Genomic DNA, 18,182 nt, shown 5'->3' on the forward strand with positions numbered 1-18,182 from the left:
CACTTTCAAGCTTTTGCGTTTCTTGAGTGGGCAGAAAAGTCTTAAAATTAAAGCTCGGCTCTCCAGGGGTGAAACCAGGAATTACTTTTTCACACATAGGGTGGTGGAGCTGTGGAACTCTCTCCCCCAAAAGGCTGTTGACACTGAGTCAACTGATAGTTTTAAGACTAAAATTGACAGATGTTTTTTCATCAAGTAAGGATCTCAAAACATATGGATCAAAGGCAGGTAAAAGGAGTTTAGGTACAAATCAGCCATGATCTAATTGAACAGTGGAACAGGCTCAAGGGGCTGAATAGTCTCAACTGACTCCTATGTTTTGATGAGGTAAATGGAAAAAAGCTATTTGCACTAGTTGGTGAATCATCAACAAGAGGGCATGAATTGAAGACCATCACCAAATTGATGGAGATGCATGAAAGAATTGTTTTATACAGAGGGAACTATGATAAAGAAAGCCATACCAGAAATTGTATTGTGAATTCATAATAGCCTGCATTTTACATCAACAGTGAACGAACAGTGGTACCTGTTCATTAAACTTTCACTTGCCCAGAGACTTTCTATGGGCATGCACAGCAACTTGCATAAGCAGAGAGCTACAACAGTGCAACACCCTCTGCAGGGAATCTGGACCAGTGTGAAAGGCAAGTAACAATGTGCCTCTGTAACCAATCAGATTTAAAAATCCTTACTGAGATACATAGGCCTGAATTTTAACCTTGGTGGGCATGCGTGATTGGTGGGTCCAGGAGCAGCCAGGAAACGGATCACTGACCGCAGTCAGCCCCCGGCCATGATTTCACGTTGGCTGGCCAATTAACGGTCAGCCAGCGTGAAACGTGTGCTGAAAAGTTCAGTTGCCAAGGTGAAGACTGGAAGAGGGCGGGCGATGACATCACCACAGACGCGGGTGAGTGCTTCGAGAGAGCTTCCTGAAGGCAGAGAGTTGCCTCAGGGAGACTTGTAAGTAATGAAATAAAGGTGTAAAAAGCTGAAATAAAATGTCCATGCATCACAATCCTCCTCATAAAAAGCATACCTCATAAAAATGCTATCCCCAGGTATTTATTTTTATTTTATTTCCTAATGAAGATTTCATCCCGCCCTTGGATGAGGTTTGATGAAAAATGCAAAGGCCGCCTGGCCGATTCGCCCATCCGCCAACCATGAGGTTGGACGGGCCACGAAAAATTGCAGACAACTGTGCCATTAATAGAGTCAAAACCACAAAGTATAAGTTAAAATGTTTAATTAAATGGCAAATAATGTACATAAAGTAAAATAAAGAGGGGGAATGAAAGACGGGATTAAGAGAAAGCAAGATAAAAAATACAATGAAAGTGTAAAAAACATATAATCTTTTAAAAATCTTCAACAATAATTAAAATCTAATGGAATGAACTCCACACTTTTAAATGTAAATCTTAAATGGCAGAGGAGTTGATTGATTGTAATCATGACTTATCACACCAGTAAAATTCACTTCAACTTGAAAGGACAAGGCCCAACATCATCTGGTGAATTTAAAGGGTATCTAGTTGGCAAGTACAATTAAATGTTGTTCCATGTATGTGAATGCTGAGATACCAGCAAAACACAGCTTCTGCAGGAGCAGTGCAACTTATACAGCAACTCCTGCATTTAACTGCACAGTAACAGAGAGTGCTGATAGCCTCCCTGTCAATTCAAATGCAAAATCTAGGCCAATGTAGCTTTAAAAAGAAGGGTGGATAAATATTAACTGGTTGTTCATCCTGTTGCATGTTGGATATTTCTAGTGAAGAATACACGCCAGGTTTGCCTGTGTAAAAAACAGAGCATTTCACAAGTAATTTGTTGCGTTCAGCATTTTGAAATGTGTTGCGATTGTAAGGTGCTACATAAATGCAAATCCTTATTTCACCTTACTCCTAACATCGGTCCCAAAGTTTCTTCAAAGTCAACTCTTCAGAACAGAAGCGCATTTTCTGTACTGACTACTTTACAAATGTCATTGAACCATGTTAGAGGGAGGGGCTGACTGGTCTTTCCAGCTCCATAAGATTCCTTTTCTTTTTATTCAAAAGTTTTTAAACATTGTGAAGTACAATCTGTGAAAGGCTTGGTGTAAATATAGATTTCTGTTACAAAAGGCATTGTAAAGAAAAATACCTTGGCACTCCTATATGTTGGAATGTATTTCAATGAAGTCTCAATTCAAATGAAGACACCCATCTCTTTCAAATGTTTACGAGTCCAATGTGCACACCAACTATTTCTATTTTATTTTCTGATTTCCACAGTATAATTTTCCTCTCTTCTGACATCTCAAGTACATCCCAATACAAACTCAAGTCTGATTTTACATCCTATTTCAAAATCAGGCTATAGCATTGGCAAGAACTTGCAGTGAACTGTCAGCCTTTAGTGTCATTACCCCTCCGAAACTGACCACAAACTCAGGCTTTAGCACACGGGCAGATTAACATGGGAATCCTTAAATTGAGGTCTGTCATTCAGTGCTGTGCTGTGGACACCCGAATCCCACCTAAACCCTAGTCCCAAGCCAGCAATAAGCAAAATTAACTGATCTGGCAAAAATTTTCCATTTTCTGTTCTCATATCACTGTTAGAAACCCCATCAAAAATTTAGGGCTGAATCTTCTAGTCGACATGCGGGGGCAGGCCCGACACGCCGACATGTAAAATGACACATGATAACGTCGGGCGTGCAACCCGACATCATTGCGCGTCATTTCGATATTTTGTTCGGCGGCTGCGCACCCGCCTAACTGTCAACAGCCTATTAAGGCCATTAAAAAAGTAATTTAACTTGTTAACAATGCTGCCCGTCCAACCTTAAGGTTGGCGGGCTAGCGAAGTGCCCAAGCGGCCTTCGCGTTTTTCAGGAAACCTCATCCATGGGCAGGCTAAAGTTTCCTGAAGGTATTTTAAAATAAATAAATTTTACTTCACAAACATGTCACAGCTCATTTGAAACTGTCACATGAGGGGACATGTTTAAATAAATTTTCACCTTATTTATTAAAAAGTTTTCACAACCATTCAATCTCCCCGAGGCAGCTCCATGCCTCTGGGAGATTGCTGCACTCTTTTGCACGCGTACGCACAAGAGCGCAGGCCTCGACTCTCCCACCTCCCCCCACCCGCACAGGTAGCACTGAGCACTACTGGACATGCTTTACACTGGGCAGGCCTTAATTGGCCTGCCCAATCGGCTCTGCACCTACCCCCCGCCCACTCCCGCCCAGCCCACCCATCATAGGAAAAATTCTCCCCTGTCTTGTTCAATCAGGTGTAACTGGGTTTTTTAAAGCAATCTGAATAATAAAAGCTGCTGAACAACTAATCTAGCCCTAAAAACATAACTTTCTCTTTGTTAAGGAATGTCGTTAAATGTTTCCATTATGATTAATTCTAAATTTTTTAGCTAGATTTTTTTTAGATAATTATATTTCTTTTTAAAGTGTGTTTATGATATTTCAGCTTCTACATTCACCTCATGTGTATGGCCAAATCTTTATTTCATATTCTATAAATTTTTTAAAATTTGATTTGATTTTAGTGATTTTCATTTCCTGGTTGGATGTCTGTGAGAATTCTCTAATGTGATTGGCTGCTTGGACAGCTTGATGACATCACTGCAGCTCAACACTTGGGATCCCCATTAAACTACAGTTCAATCAAATGCACATTGAGAGAGGTAAAGTTCTCACCACAGAAATCACCAGATCTTTCAGCACAGCTTTCTTAGAGATCAGAGGCGAGTGCTGGTGCTTTGCCACTTGCTGCAACATTCAGGTGATTATATTTGCTTGAGTGGAGAATGAAAAGTTTATAAACGAATTGTTCAATAAGATTTCAAGAGAATAAATAATGAAAGATTATTTCCATCAGCTAATGAAATTAAGGAGCATAAATGTATAATTTAAAGTGAAAAATTAGAAGGATTGTTTTTGACATGTAAGTATTACTTTGATACAGAGTACATTACTGCAAATGGATATAAAAGCCCTCAGCCAACCTTACGCTTCTTTCATTGCATATCATCCATGCCGATACCTTGGCATACACAACTTACAATGGATGGCCTTACCATACATACATTTGCCAAGGGCTGTGCGCATCACAACCTAGCTTTCATTTTCACTCCACAGCAGGAACAGCTGTAGTATCCTCTGCTCCGTGACAATAGCAGCTACCCTCAGCTCTATAACGTGTCCCCCACACTGCCACAGGCAGCCAACACCCACTGCTTTGTTAGGAACAATCTGGGGGTCGGGCAATGGAGGGAGAGAGAGATAGGGGAATAGTGATCCGAGAATGGGTATGGGAAGCTGGGGAATGGGAGTCAGAGGATGGGGGGAGAAACTAAGGAATGGGGGTCAGATGATGGCGGTGAGGGAGATTATGGAATCAGGACATCACTGCAAGAGTTCCTCAGGGTAGTGTCCTAGGTCCTCCATCCTCAGCTGCTTCATCAATGCTTCTCTGCCATAAGGTCAGATGCGGGGACGTTTGCTAATGATTGCACAATGTTCAGCAGCATGCGCAACTCCTCAGACACTAAAGAAGTCCGTACCCAAATGCAGCAAGACCTGGACAACATTCAGTTTTGGGAAAATAAGTGGCAAATAACATTTATGCCACACAAATGCCAGGCAATTAGGTAGCCCTGCCACCATCCCAACCCTTATCCACAAAAATGGCCAGGGACAGGATGGAGCTAGGGAACTGGCACACAAGCTGGAGGTGTCCAAGCACCTCTGATCCCAGCCCCAGTGGCCTCTAAAAATCAAGACCCATGCTTCACTCCCATGGCTAGAATAGAAATTTTCTGAAGCCTCCCTGGAGGCTTTAATTAAGAAAGTTGGTGGAAGGAAAGAGAAACTCTTTCCATTATTCACATGGATGTCTCCAAAGCAAAGATGAAGCAGGTCATGGGCAGAGCTAACTGAAGGGGTCAATGTATCCAGCATCACTCACAGGACCTGGCTTAAGTTTAGGTAAAGGTTCCGTGACCTCACAAGAGCAAGTACACATTTTAATTTCTTAACCACTCAACATGGTTTTGACCCACACCCCATCCCACCACTCAACAATTCTCTCCCTTCAATAACAAGAGGCACACCACAGGAAGAATCTTGAATTGGCAACAGGAGCTTCGGCCACTGGCTGGAGAACCACCCCGTCTGGAGTATGTGCCAATCAGGCAGTTGGCAGGCCAGCAAGGGGCCTTTCCCGAGATCAGGACACCAAGGGCAGAAGTGTGGCATCTGATTTTTTTTCCCTTTCATGTGATGTGGGCATTGCTGGCTTGGCCAGCATTTATTGCCCATCCCTAATTTCCCTTAAGAAGGTGACAGTGAGCTGCCTTCTTGAACCGCTGCAGCCCATGTGGTATAGGTAGACCCACAGTGCTGTTTGGGAGTTCCAGGATTTTGACCCAGCGACAGTGATCTATTTCCAAGTCAGGATGATGTGTGTCTTGGAGGGGAACTTGCAGGTGGTGGTGTTCCCATGCATCTGCTGCCTTTATCCTTCTAGCTTGGTGAGGTTGCAAGTTTGGAAGTTGGTGTCAAAGGAGTTGCTGGCCAATCGGAAGTTGGCAGCAGTTTTGAACAGCAGCGCCATCAGAGAGGCAGCAGCTGCTGCAAGAACCTCAACCACCTGAGACCCAGGACCCAGGCCAGAGGTGAGTGATGGCGGGAAGGAGTTCATGGGGTGGGGTCACAGCAGAAAGGGGCTACAGAGGAGTCGGCAGCAAGGGGAGCTCTCAGCGAAACCCCCTTCCCAATGCTGGGTCACTCAGTGCCAGATGAAGCACTGGATGCCATTGAATGAGGGACCGCCCCCACCTTGAAATTCCCAAGCAAACATGCCAGGATTTATTTGTCGTGGTCCCTGCATAATGAGCCCTCCGCCCACTGCTGGGTTAATACCAATGATGGTGGAATGGCATCTTTAACTGAATGTTAATTGCCCACTTAAGCCCCATTGAGTGTGGGGCAGGATGGCCATCCATGGGCCTTCCCATCCCGGACTTAATTGTAGCTCCAGGGTCAGGGATATCACTGAGGAGCTTCAGAGCACCTTCCAAGAACCTGTCTCATTAGTGTTCCTGGAATCCTGTGACCTCCACTTCAAACCCTATCCCAGTACTCTGAGTCCCAAGTCAATGTACTACTAATAGTAGTACTAATATTGTGCAATATCTTGTAATATCTCATCACTACAATATGGGACACCTACTAGTTTTTCATTAAATATACTAACTATCAATTTTGTTTGGAAGACCTTGAAAACAATGTGTCCAGTGTGTACGTGGGTCCCTGCTCTTTATATCACCTGGTAGCAATACAGGAGTTCATTTATTGTCTGCCAGACAGCTTATGTCAGGATACTTTGTCCAGTGCACAGGGTATGGGGCCACTTATAGAGCAGACTTTAAAATAAGTGAAAGTATTAGGAGTTAGCTAAAATTAGACAATTTTGCAATACACATCTGATTGCTGTTTCTTAGTTCTACATGAATGCTTTTTTGGAATACAAATACCTATAATGGAAACAATTATTTTCTACCAAACAAAAGATATGGTAGAAATATATATCCTCATTGTTTGAGTGTGTCATCCAATCCCATTTACAAAGCAAAATACTTCTGGACACACCTATTATGTCAGAGTTTTCCTTCAGTTTGTTTATGTTTCAATTGTCTTTCATTGAATCGAATTAAAATCAGGCATGTACCACTCCACAACCCTCCACCCCACCACTGCCACCAATTTGTGCCCTTGCAATGCTGTGCAAAAGAGATGACTACGTGCCCCTAATGTGCACTGCTGCTAAGAGTCTCTGGGTGGAGGTTATTCAGTAGGCCAAGAGAACCGAATGTAGTCAATAGTTTATACAACATCTGTTGTCAATGCAAGATGTATGAATTGCTTGAGTTTTCACACCAGTGGTTTAATCTGAAGAAATCATTGGTCCCAATGTTATAAAACAGAGTTGATCAGTAAAAATTAAACCCAATGGTTTCAATTATTTTGTGCCTTATATTTTTACCAGCAGGAATTCAATGCGTGGCCCAGTTGATAACATGCATTGTAATGGCCCTGAAGTTTGATTCACATTGTAAGCAGGGCAGACTCTGAGTCACAAGAGTCAGACTATATCCCAGAGTCGCTTCATATCCAAGTGGGTTCAGACTATAACCCGTGGAGCTTTCTAGTTGCAGTCACAGCCTTTGGGATACTGGCAACAAGGTGGATTGACTTCTTTCCTTCCTTGAGTGTCTATTTCATTCATTCTTTAGGGGGTAGGGTTATGCCGCTTCAGATCAGTCTCTGCAGAATCTAGAATCCCGATAAAAAATACAAAGGAATGAGCCATGAAAGCCTGCTGTGTTTCAGCAATGGAACTGTAATGCTCTTTGTTTTTAAGAGATTAGGGCTCTGGTTCAGCTCTTCAGGATGCAGTGCTGGATTAGATTCCGAAATGTTGAACTTGGCAAGAAAAAGAAAATAAGAGGGAGAAATTTCACCAATGAAATCCTTTATCTCAAGTTCAAACTCAGTATCAATGTTGAGGAAGTTTAAAGTTTACTCTAACAAAGTTTGAACCTCAAAGTGAAATTTGAGCTTATTTACTCAATTTGTGAAAATCGCAGTTTAGCAGTCTGACATTTGGTATGAGCTAAAATGTACCTTTGGAGAACCTTTAAGGAGGAAACACCACATCATTTTGACTGTAAGTAGTGGAGCGTACTTACATGATTTTATATTTGCACAGAGGCAAAAGGAATACAGCTATTCACAGCAATGCCACACTTGACTCACACAATAGGGCAGACTGCCCTCGAATGTCATACAACGTCTTAAATGTTATAACCAACTTTTCTGACTGAACCATTCACAATCTATTCAAAAGAAGATCTAGAGGAACACAGTAAATATTATAAAATCATTGAATCATAGAAAGTTTACGGCACAGAAAGTGGCCACATGGCTCATCGTGCCTACGCCAGCTGAAAACAAGCCACCCAGCTATTCCCACTTTCCAGCATTTGGTCTGTAGCCCTGCAGGGTACTGCACTTAAGGTGCATTTTCAGTCACCTTTTAAATGAGTTGAGTGTTTCCACCTCTACCACCCTTCCACACAGTGAGTTCCAGACCCCTACCACCCTCTGTGTGAAAAAATATTTCCTCATCTTCCTTCTAATCTTTCTAGCAATCACTTTAAATCTATTCCCCCTAGTCACTGGCCCCTCTGCTAAGGAAAATAGCCCCTCCTATCCAATCTATCCAGACCCCTCACAATTTTGTACATCTCAATCAAGTCTCCCCTCAGCCTCCTCTGTTCCAAGGAGAACAATCCCAGTCTATCCAATCTTTCCTCATAGCTGCAATTTTCCAGTCCTGGCAACATCCTCTCTAGTGTAATTACATTCTTTCTGTAATGAGGTGACCAGAACTGCACACAGTACTCAAGTTGTGGCCTAACTAATGATTTATACAGTTCCAGCATAACCTCCCTGCTTGTATATTCTATACCTCAGCTAATAAAGGAAAGGGTAGTTCTCACCCATCTCACCATATACCTTTAAGCATAACTGGGCTGACTGTCCTCAGTCTTTTCAGCACATTCCAATGAAAAATCAGGCAGGGAGATCAGGAAGAAGCCATTTCTTGGGATTTTATGCCACAAAATTTGCTTCTGATGTGTTCTGTCTTTTTGGTTCTTCCAACAATCTACCAACCAGTCCTGACTTCACTCATTTACATATATTATAATGAGGGCCAGTGGCTGCTTTCTGCATTCACAGTGCACTCAGAATAATTTGTGAGGCACAGTTGCTGATGAGACAGATAGAAATGAAAAGTTTTTGAGGCAGAAGAATTTGTAGCTTCATTAACAAATTGCGCCTTTATTAGGACATCTGTCTATATAGACCTGTCACTGTTTCTTACAGAGGCAGATCACTGGCAAATTCTCACTTCTCACCCGCCCACAACTCCTACCCGTACTGAGAGGTCTCATGTTGCCTCTCATATCTGGATTCCAGTCATCACCATCCCACTGCATCCTGGCTCCAAATTCCCAATAATCAGTGGGATCTCCTGGAGGATTGAAATTGTAGTACCCTCTTTGGTGCCGTGCCATGTTTGGCTGCATTTGCTAGCACCTCATACAGCAGATATTCTTGTTAAGCATCAGGAAATATTTTATGTTTTTGATTATCAAGTTTGCTTTGTCCAGCAAACGCTAACTGCCCCCCTGATATTAGCACATTAGTTGGTGCTTGAAACAATATAGGCAGAGAGACTGATTAACTGAACAAAAATTAGTAGTTTATTGGAACTAAGAACAGAGCACTAACACCATGTATGCTTCTTCCATCACCCCCAGCTCAAGACTTACAGTTACCCAAGAAGCCCAGGCTATGTAGCGATTGTTCAATACAGTCACATGGTCAACAACCACATTCTTTTAAAGGGACATAGCACTCCACTTTACCACATCCCTCCCCCTTTACTTGAAAGTGCAATTGACAAGCATCACAATTATTTACATGTATAACTATTTACAAATCAAGTCTCTCAGGAGGCTTCCTCGGACGTGTTGAGCATCATAGCTCAATGGCTTCTGCGGTTTTTCCAAGACCCCCTTCTCAGGGGTCAACTGCCCACCAGACTCGTTGGTGGAAGCAGGTAAGTTTGTGTCTTCAACCCTCTCAGGTCTAACAGGCCCAACCGGTACTTCCAAGCCATTTCTTCCACGGGCAGTGTAGACTCAAACGAAAATGATGATGGCATTCCTTCTTGTGGGACTGTCTCTCTTCTCCAGAGATGACCCATGTGTCATTTAATTAGTCAGCCGTTTACTGATGCATTATAGGAGAGAGGCCCTGTCACGACACTTACTTCACTTAATAGCTAATTGGGCTCCTCTCCAAAGTTCTTCGCAAGAACTGTGTCTCCCACCATGAAATTTCTTTCATGATTATGGACATCATGTCTAGCCTGTTGGGCCTCTTGGCTTCTCTGCACCCACCCCCCTAAATTTGGTCTGATAAGTGTTAGACGGGTGTGGAGAAATCTCTTCATTAGCAATTCAGTGGGGGCAACACCGGTGGTCATGTGTGGCATCGTCTGGTATGTGAACAGGAACCGTGACAATCTGGTACTGATGGAATCCTGTCCAACTTTTTCATCCTGAATTTAAAAGTTTGGACTGCCCGCTCAGCCAAACCATTAGAGGTGGGGTGGTAAGGCGAGGTTTTGATTTGAGTTATTCTGTTGAGGGTTGTAATGCTGGGAAATGCAGTCCTGTTGTCTAACACAAGCACCTCTGGTAATCCGTGCACTGCAAATGCTGTCACAAACTGTCTACGGTGGCAGCAAACGTGGGTGACTGGACTTCATAGATATCCATCCACTCGGAGTCAGCGTCTATTAGTAAAAGGAACATTGTGCCCAAGAAGGGCCCCATGTAGTCGACATGGAGGCACACCCATGGTCACCCTGGCCCTGCAATGGAGCTAAGGTGGGGATTGATTTTGTGCCTGCTGGCATTGAAGACAACTTTTGACGATGGTTTCGATGTCCACGTCCATCCCTAGCCACCACAAGTAGCTGCGCATGAGCATCTTCATCCTACTAATGCCAGGGTGAGCGCTGTGTAATTTGGCCAGTAATGATCTTTACCCTCTCAGGGACACAATAATTCTTGCTCCCCAGAGCAATGTCCCATCCTGGCAGTTAAGCTCATACCTGTGATTGAAATAGGGTTTCGTGTCATCAGACTTTGGCTCGTCTGACCATCCATTCAAGACCTGCTCCCAGACATGAGATAAAATTGGATCTCAGCTTGTCCACTCATTGATTTGTTTGGCCAGGACAGAGGAGGAATCCAAAAAATTTACCACCAAGACAAGTTCCTGGGGAATTTGATCCTTTACGTTGTTATCTCGCAGGAGAAGGTGGCTCAGCACATCAGCATGTGCGATCTGGCTTCCCGATCAGTGAATAAAAGTATGTTCATAAGCAGCCAACATCAGTGCCCACCTCTGGATGTGAACAGATGCGATGGGGGGTATCGCCTTATCCTCTCCAAATAATCCCAGCAGGGGCTTGTGGTCTGATATAATACAAAAATGGCGACCATGGAGGTATTGATGGAATTTCCAAACACCAAATACAACAGCCAAGCCCTCCTTCTCAATTTGAGAATATCATCGCCCTGCAGCACTGAGCATGTGAGATGTATAACCAATGGGTTGTTCAGAGACATCTGCCATCTGTGAAAGTACAGTCCCTACTCCACAAGGGGATGCATCACAAGTTAAAATCAATTCTTTCTTTGGGTCCATGTGGACCAGTAGAGCCAATGATCTTAACAATTGCTTCACCTTCAGAAACATATCCTGGTGCGAAGCTTGCCAAATCCATTTATTGTTTCTCTTAAGCAATGCATATAATGGAGCCAGGACAGTTGATAGATTTGGGAGAAATTGCCCATAGTAGTTTATCATGCCTAAGAAAGTCTTTAGTTCTGTAGTGTTTCTTGGTGCAGGTGCCGCGCGAATAGCCTTGACCTTTTCTTCTACAGGATGCAGGCCCTGCCTGTCGATCTTATGGCCCAAGTAAACTACCTCTTTGGCTTGGAAAAGACATTTTTCTCACTTCAAGCATGCCCCCGCTTGTGAGAAGCATTTGAGCACCTCCTCCAAATTAGCTAAGTGTTCTTCGTCAGTTTTTCCAGTGACTAAGACATCATCCAGATAAACAATGACTTGGGGCAGTCCCTGAAGCAGATTTTCCATGGTACGCTAGAAAATAGCACACGCTGATGAGACCCCAAAGGGTAGTCAAGTTTATTGATATTATCTTCAACGTGTATTGATGTTCACAAATTCCCTAGAGCCTTCTTCCAACTCTACCTGCTGGTAGGCATGCCTCATGTCAAGTTTTGAATATGTGATGCTTCCTGCCAATTTCGAATATCATTCGTCAATCTTTGTTATCTGGTGTCTATGAAGTTTGGCCACTCTGTTTACAGTTAACTTATAGTCACCGCATAAGTGAACACTTTGGTCTGGCTTCAGTACAGTTACTGTTGGTGCCACCCACTCGGAAAATTGCGCCAGTTGTAAGATATCCAACTTTTGCAACCTGTTTAATCTCAGTCTTGACCGTGTCCCGTAGAGCATAAGGGACTGGTCTGATTCCGATAAACCTGGATGTTGCTTTATGGTCTACAAGGATTTTGCCTTGTAGTCCATGAATCCTTCATAGCTCATCACTGAAAATGGAAGCGTACTTTTGTAACGATTCCTCTAAATTTCTCATTCTGATTTGAAAAATCTTGGCCCATTGTAATTTAATCTTTTTGAGCTGGTTGCGACCAATTAAACTGGGGTCTGCGCCAGCTGGTACTATAGGGGTAAATTTGCAGACTGATCCCCATACTGCACCAGAACTTGATATATCTCTTTCACTCTTATTTCTTCGCCCGCATACGTTTTTAATTTAGTGTCTGATTGTTCCAACTTAAAGGAAGGGCTCCTTTATTCAAGTGCCTGACATATATTCTCCTATGACAGATGTTGATGCCCAGTATCGACCTCCATCTTGATGGGCTGGTCAATGACTCCAATGAATACCTGGATTGGCTCAGTTCTCCCCACTTTCAGATTGCATAATGAATAGCTGTCAGATTCTGCTTCCTCTGGTTCTTCAACGAGACAGATTTCACGATTTCGACCTTTGTGTTCAACATGCTGTCTCAGCCTGTCTTGACAGTGCTGCATTATGTGACTATTGCAGTGGCAGAAAAAGTATTTGATATTTCCGAACTATCAATCGCCTGCAGGCTGCTTGGATGCATTTCTCTCATTAATGTAACGGGTTTTCACTGTAGTACTGTTGTTCTTCAATGGTCTGGACGTAGTGGGTGTTCCTTGCCTTTCTGCAGAGTCCGATGTTTTTGGACCTTTTGTTACCGGCTCTTCCCACCCTTTTGTGTATCTTTATTGCCTCCAAGTCTCTCCATGGCTGTTGCCAATTGTAATGCCTTAATGAAGTCTAGATTAGTTTTAGATAGCAATCGCTTTTGAATATCATCGTTCCTGATTCCGCATATCAATCGGTCTCAACATGTCATTAATTAAAGTTCCGAACTCACAATATTCCATTAATTCCTTTAAGGCAGCTATATAGACCGTGATTGTTTCTCCTGGAACCCTGTTCTTCAAAGAATTTAAAATGCTGCATAGCGACTGAGGTCTTTGGCTTCAGGTGGTTTTTTACAATGTTTACTAATTTATCGAAAGTCTTTGTATCGGAGATGCTAGGTGACATGAGGCTGTAGATCAGCCCATAGGTTTGTTCCTGCCATGTTCCTGCGATGTCATTAGCGGTAAAGAAGAACATTAGGCATTCAACGTAATGAGACCAGTCGTCAGAAATGGGATTGAGTGGTTCAAGATGTCCAAACCGTGGCATACCCGATAACTAACGAGGCTGCACTTTCAAACAGCTTTCAAGGTAGTTGCGAAGTAACATGGCTGGCTTACCATGGCTTTCTTGATTGCTGTCAATTGATCCCATTTATCCTTGTCACTAGTTTTATGTTTTTGGTTATCAAGTTCACTTTGTCTGGCAATTGCTAGCTGCGCCTAGTGTTTGGTGCTTGAAACAATATAGGCAGAAAGACCAATTAATTGATCAAACACTGGTGGTTTATTGGAACTAAGAACAGAGCACTCGCCATGGTTCCTCTGGCACAGGTGTCGCCTTTCATCAAGATGGCTAGGTATTCAACATTGCTGGTTGGTATCATCTACGGGAAGAAGCAATATGATTATCGAAAGTCCATTGCTGAAGAGTAGAGGAGAATTGAGGATGAAGAAAAAAAAAATGAGAGGAGCTTGAGTGCATTGCGAAACAATTGGCGGAACCTAATGAAGACACTATTTTGAAATGATTACCATTAAAAATAAATAAAGAGTCAGCATGCTGCCCTCAATTTGCGAGTAGGGACTTGTCAGATGTATCTATTCCGCACACATTTTTGGTGTGCTTTTCCAATGAGCAAGAAAACATTTTATTTGAACAATTTAAAAAAAAACACCATGTGTGCTTCTTCAATCTCTTGGCTTCTCCTCCAGCTCTAGACTTACCATTACCCAAGAAGCCCACATTGTGTAATAAATGGTCAATACAGTCACATGGTAAACTAACTACATTCTCTTAAAGGTACATAGCACTCCACTTTACCACAAAAAGATTGATGAGGCATAAAATAAATTTAGATGAGAGTCAAGTGCGGGCCAGCACTGCTCCTTCCCTCCTTGTTCGCCATCCCTCCTTGCCCATGACCACCAACCAATGATCACCACTTGCACCACCACCAAGACTGCTGGTGCACAGTTCAGCCAAAATTGCCCTTTTAAAGGTTTCAGTTTATGACCATCCGCTCAGAAGATTACACCCACTTTACATAGGATTTATGCCAATCCCTACTCCAATTGAGACACGTACGAACATACAAACATACAAATTAGGAGCAAGAGCAAATCATTCAGCCCCCCAAGCCTGCTCCGCCATTCAATAAGATCAGGGCTGATCTGACTGTAGCCTCAACTCCACTTTCCTGTCTACCCCCAATACCCTATGACTCCCTTGTCAATCAAAAACTTATCTAAATCAGCCTTAAAAATCATGACCCTGTCTTCATAGCTCTCTGGGGAAGAGACTTCCACAGACTTACGGCCCTCTGAAAGAAAAAAATTCTCCTCGGGTGGAATTTTCCCAGAATTGCACTAAGTGCAGTGGCGGGCTGGTAAAATGGGGTCATACCCACTGACGAAAATGGTGGGTTTTCCCGTTGCATCATCCAGAACATGCCTCATTATTTATTCATTCCCACGAAACATGCCATTTCCATGGCGAGCGGGCTCTCATTCGCCTGCCTGCCATCACTTCCCTGTTACATTATGCCGGCCCCCATCTTTAAAAAGGCAGCCGCCAGCAAAGCGCTCATCACCACCAGCTCACCACTGCTGCATGGGAGACATTGCCAGCAAAGGAAAAAAGACTGCAGCCCCCCGCTTCAATGACGGGACCCTCGAGCGACTGCTGGATGCCATGGAGACCTGCCAGGAGGTGCTCTGGCCGCAGGATGGGCAGCAAAGTAACCAACCCGACTTGAGAGGCAACGGCGGCAGTGGTCAGGGCAAATATCCTGCTAAGGAGGACAGCCACACAGTGCTGCAAAAGGACGAATGATGTCCCCCTTTCCACCACTCTTTTCATCACTCCCAACTCACACACTCACAAACCCATCACATATCCACAGGGCCCTCACCCACTGCCAATGCAAGAGACATCACCATTCACTCTCTCACACACCCCCTCATTGTCCTCATCCCGTCCATGCGACCACTCACCACCCACACAGGCCAGGCATACTTATCATCTGGCCCAGCAGGTGTCCTGATATACTCCCCCCATCTCTATCCATGCAGGACAAACTGGCACACAACAGGAGGGGAAGGTCACAGACAGGTGAAGGGATGCCGGTGATGAGAGTTCTGTCAGAATTTGAAAACAGAGCCATTCAGCTGCCGGCAATTACTGGACTGGTCCTTTGCTGACGGTAAGGTTGGTGATGCTCCACCAAGTGAGGGTCCAGCAGTGCAACATCAAACAACCATGCTGTGAGTGAGGTGTCCTCTTTCACCAGCCACTGCCATGCAGCAATTATCTCCCCTTGCTTTCACAGGCACATCTGCCAAACAGCTGATGGAGTCCATGACCCAGAGCCTCCAATGAAGCCCCAAAGAAACCTCTGAAGAGGAATCTGAATGCACCCTCCCTGAAGTCCAGTCACAACATTCACCCACACCCTCCACCAGTGCAGAGACACACACCTCAGCAGAACATAGCTTTAGAGTGGCCTTGGGATCACAATCTTGTAAGCACATTAAACTTTCTGATCCACAGCAGGCAGAGGCAGGGACTTCCCAGGGCCCCAGCACTCAGAGGACTGCTGAAGGCCTCTGGACTCAATCATGTCACAGTTGCTGGAGAGACAAAGGCAAGCTAGGGAACATCAGGAAGGGATGTCCACTGAATTTCTCAGATTGCAAGGCACGATGGAGGAGTCCATCTGTTTTCAGGCTGAGGCAGTAGCGCCAGCATTGCAATGCACTGAGGTCAACGTTGGCAGGATGGAGACCTTGGTCCAGGACTTCACTCCTGCACTGCTGCGCAGGCTTAACTCCATCGCTGATGCCATTGTTGGCCTCCAATAGTGTGTACATGAATGGGGTGCTGGCAATCTCCCTCCAGCTACCCCTTCCACTCACGGAGTCAGCCAGGGGCCCTCAGGCACCAATAGGGAGAAGGATCAGCAGGTGCATGCTCCGGGGGCATCCACCCAGGTGACTCTGGGAGTGAACGGCCCATCTGACTATCCCTTCTCCTGTGACCTCCGCAGCTCCAGCTTCACAGGCTGAGGAGGGTGCCACTGCCACACAGCAGGACCCCAAAAGCAGGCCGGGGCCCACCATGTCTCGGCCCTCCAGAGGACACCCAGCAAAGTCATCACAGACAGGGCGTCACAGTCAGCAGGCTGCCTCCACCTCTGCTGTGGATGTCCAGGGAGCACCAAGACATAGCGGCAGGGTTAGGAAAGTTAGGTAAAAGTAGTTGCACTGTCTGGGCACTGGTATTGCCCACTTGTACATACTGTTCACTATTGTCAATAAACTCCCAAGAATGTCTCCCTGCCAATGGCTCCTCGTTCTGATGAGCATTGTTCTTGTCACTCAGATGTGAAAGCTTTCTGCACAAGATAAAAGGCAGGTGCCTCAGTCCAGGGCCTCTTCCCTGTACTTTCTGCAGCCTTCAGATCACAGTGATGGTCCAGCCTCACACTCCCTGGAAACATTACTCATGCCTGCACCTCGGCAGTGCTTGTCATTGCTGCCAGAATGTAGTGGGCAGGCACCACAGAGTTCTGTCATTCTCTCTGCGCTCTCAGCATCTTTAAGGTGGGGCTGGACCCCATCACACCAGCATCCGCAGCCAGTGATGCTGTGCACCAGCTCCTGAAGGGTTGAGCTGCTGAAGGTGGACACAGCATCAGGTGCGTCCAAAGTTTCATGGCTGTGTCTCTGAGATGGCCCTGATCACAGAGCACAAGCGAGCTGCCCTCGGCAGACAAGAGTCAGACATTCTCAGAGACTATGTGAAGACCTATGGAGTGTCCTCACTGCATGTTGTCATCATCCTCCTGCAATCGAGCAACTATTAGGGCCTCCACTGCATCTCCATGACAGGAGCATTCTCACAGAGTGTATTCATGCTGCCATAAGCCAGACTGGAGTCAAACGTTCACAACTGCAATGTGAGGAACTATGGAGACATCTCGTCATCATCCTCCACAAATTTGGTAGCTATGAGGGCCTCCCTAGTGCACCTGTCTCATCTAGCCAGTGCGAGAGCTTCATCCCCGCCATCATCACCAGCGAAAGCCCCCTCAGCCTCATCCCTGTCGGCATCTTCCTCATCAAATGAGATGTGTAGCTCCTCCATTTCCTCCTTAGCCAGCTCCTCTCCCCGTTGCAGTGCCAGGTTGTAAAGGGTGCAGAAGGCAACGATGATGCGTGACACCCTCTGCGGACTGTATTGCAGGCTCCACCAGACCGGTCCATGCACCAGAACCACATCTTCAGCATCCCCATGATCTGCTCCACCAAGTTGCGAGCTGCAGCATGAGCCTCATTATAGCTTTGCTCTCCTGTGGTATGAGACTGCCACATGGGTGTCATCAGCCACAGCCTCTGTGCGTAAGCCCATGTCCCCAAGGAGCCATCCCTGCAGCTTCTATGGAACCTGGAAGATGGCAGGGACCGGCGAGCAACTCAGGATGTAGTCACCATGCACGGTCCCTGGAAACCATGGGCACACCTGCAGGATTCATTTCTGGTGGTCGCATTCCAGCTACATTTTCAGTGTGTGGAAGCCCCTGCAGTTGATGTAGTCCATCAAGTGTAGCGAAGGAGACCTGAGCACCACATGAGTACCATCAATCGCATCCTGCACCTGTGGGAATCCCTAGATCAGGGCAAATCCAATGGCCTTTGTATCCTGACTGTCCCAGTCCCAGG

At 45.0% G+C, this 18,182-nt stretch overlaps 1 pseudogene; it reads left to right on the top strand.

Annotated features, from left to right (window-relative positions):
• The first annotated feature begins 13,775 nt into the window (after positions 1 to 13,775).
• LOC121286418 lies at positions 13,776 to 13,990 on the top strand (annotated as a pseudogene).
• Positions 13,991 to 18,182: the final 4,192 nt, after the last annotated feature.

Source organism: Carcharodon carcharias, chromosome 13 (assembly GCF_017639515.1).
Source record: "Carcharodon carcharias isolate sCarCar2 chromosome 13, sCarCar2.pri, whole genome shotgun sequence".
NCBI lineage: Eukaryota > Metazoa > Chordata > Chondrichthyes > Lamniformes > Lamnidae > Carcharodon > Carcharodon carcharias.